Source organism: Spinacia oleracea, chromosome 1 (genome assembly GCF_020520425.1).
Source record: "Spinacia oleracea cultivar Varoflay chromosome 1, BTI_SOV_V1, whole genome shotgun sequence".
NCBI lineage: Eukaryota > Viridiplantae > Streptophyta > Magnoliopsida > Caryophyllales > Amaranthaceae > Spinacia > Spinacia oleracea.
Genome location: NC_079487.1, coordinates 68,010,330 through 68,013,403, shown reverse-complemented (window position 1 = coordinate 68,013,403; position 3,074 = coordinate 68,010,330).

Below are 3,074 nucleotides of genomic sequence, written 5' to 3'. Positions count from 1 at the left end.
GCCCACCTCAATCGGGTAAGATCGCGCCACGAACCGCGCGAGTTCCAAATAGAAAAACGAATTCAGGGACGTCCACCCTCAGCGGACAGGACTCGGTCACCTTCAGCGGGCGGGGTCTGCGTCACTAGCCGCGCAGATCCTCAGTTTTCGAAAAATAAAAATCTTCAAAACAAAAAACAGGCTCGTCATCTTCAGCCGGCGGGGTCTACGTCACGAACCGCGTAGGTCCTTATTTTCAAACAAATTTCAAAACAGATTCGTCCACTTATATCGGACGGGGTGTCCACCCTTAGCGGATAGGCTCGCCATCTTTAGCCGGCGGGGTCTACGTCACAAACCGCGTAGGTCCTTATTTTCAAAAAAAACAAACAAACTTCAAAACAGATTCGTCCACTTCTATCGGACGGGGTGTCCACCCTTAGCGGACAGGCTCTCCATCTTTAGCCGGCGGGGTCTGCGCCATTAACCGCGCAGGTCCTTAGTCGCTGCAGCGATAACTTTTTTTGGTTTTCCGTTTTTTCAAAAAAAAGAACGATGTGAGTAGCTTTTGGTTTTCCGTTTTTCCAAAAAAGAGCGATGTGAGTAGCCTTTGGTTTTCCGTTTTTCCAAAAAAGAACGATGTGAGTAGCCTTTGGTTTTCCGTTTTTCCAAAAAAGAACGATGTGAGTAGCCTTTGGTTTTCCGTTTTTCCAAAAAAGAACGATGTGAGTAGCTTTTGGTTTTCCGTTTTTTCCAAAAAAGCGATGTGAGTAGTTCCCCTTTTTCCAAAATTTAAAAGATTGGTTTTCCGTTTTTCCAAAAAAGAACGATGTGCTGGATTTTCCTTCGTTTTACGTCCCATAAAAACAAGGGGGTTTTCTCATTTAGCTAACCCTGAAAATGAGAATCTTTCAAAACATTTTTTTACCTCGTGATTGGGCTTGGCCAGACCCAATTACACTTTATAGCTTTGATTTCGAAAACATCTGTAGCTACTCCCAATGACAAAGTGAGGGAGTTTCTACGCCTCTTTAGATACTTCCAATGACAAAGTGAGGGAGTTTATATACTATCCGTTGACAAATCCCAATGACACGTGAGGGATATGTCGACACTTCAAGTGATGACCCTTAAGTCAAATGTTATCACTCGGGGGCTCGTGAGACCCTCGCAAAAAACAGGTCACCATGGCTTGTGTGACGCACTCCGTCTAATACTTTGACCATCGTCTTAATCCAAGACTCAGTCAAAGTGGGGGCTAACTGTAGACACCTACTTTTGTCCCCATTCCCGAAAGGGAAGGTTTGATGATGAAAACATAAATCTCCACTTGACAACGCATCTCCTATAAAATAACGAATCTCAATTCCCCTTTTCATTTCACCCGAAACCTGCTATTTATAGAAACCTGCTATTTATGGAAACCTGCTAAAAATAGTAACTGCCGTAATGGGTAGTTGTTAAAAGTGGCAAGTCATAAAATATAGAAACCTGTCAGAATTAGGTGTTGCACTCCAACATAAATCCTAAAAGAGATAGAAATTGTAAAAGAAATTCTATTCCTATCGCTGTTCGATAAAAGAGTTAACGTATTAATTAAACTCATAACGAACCTAGAGTTCGTAAAGGGCCCAGACGCATTCCGTCGTAAATTGATACGCACCAAATAACTCGGATTAAGTCTCTTAATGAACTCCGTAGTCTAGAGTCCAATCTGACAAAGAATTCTGCCAGACCCTATTTTCAACGCCCAGCCCTGGGCGCCGAAATCTTTGACGCCCAGAGCTGGGCGCCGAAAATACCTGGGACGGATTCTTTTCCTAATCCGTTTCGTATTCAAATTCCTGAAAAACTATCTTTCTACGCCACTCTTTCCTATAAATAGACCCTTAAGTTCGACGTGAAACACACAACACACAATTATATTCTGAGTATTGACTCTAAACCCCTAAGTCTAAGCCTCACGCTGCAAAACTGATCACGCGTTCTGTCGCAATCGATCCATAAATCGAACAGAACGTATCCCGTCCCATAATTTGAGATTCGTTAAATAAAAGGAGAAATAGCAAAGTCAAAGTGGTTAGTTTTCTGAGAACCGTGACGCACCTCTCAAGGGTGCGTCGTAATGTGTCCCTTTTCCATGGTTTAATTGCTTTCCTCGCCCTTTTATGAACTGTTAAACTAACTAAAATATGATTGTTCGATCACGCTTAACAAATATGATATTTTTTGGAAAATTGGATTATCATGCTAGGTCCCTTAAAACAATCTAAATCAGATAATCGCGTTCGATCTAGTACTATATGTTGCATATCATTAAAATCAACTCGGATTAGTTTAATAGTTAACGCATGTCCCTTCAATTATTTATGCTGAGATAGTAAGGATATTCTGCCTCTGGAGTTATCGAAGAGCGAGTACTCCTCTCGGTAGTTACAGTCCCCCGAACCCTCAATCTCTACCCTGCGGGTGTACGTTGAGCGATCCCCACCACCAGGGATCACAAGGGAACCTACGGCCGTCATGGTCAAACATAATTGCACTCCCTTTATGTCACGATAACCGAGTTTTGTCAGTTTTTCTCATTGTCGTTAAAAACTGAATGGTGACTCCTATATTACTAGTCAATTGGGTGTAAACTCACAGGAAATCCAATTACACTTGATTTGACAAAAAGAAGCGTCACACCCACGAGGGACGAGGTCACGCATTAGCCTCGTGCTTTTTCGACCCCCTCACATGTACCAATTTTTTTTTTGAATAATAAATAATAAGAAAAATAAAAATTTCGAAACTATCACTTTAATTCGAATAAATAAGTTAATGTTATATGCTTTCAAACAAGATAAAAGGAATTCGGCCCCCCAAAAAAAGTACCAATTTTTTATAACACTATAATACGTAGGAGCTCGATTTTAAGAAATTTATTTTAAATACTAGATAGTTAGGCGCCTAAAAATTTATTAAAGTAAAACCTTAGCTTCTAGATACCACTTTGTAACACCCCGACAATTCCCTTTTTCTAAAATAACCCTTTTTATAAATATAGCTATAGAGAATTATCAAAGTATTATCGCCCGTGTGAAAACGTAACG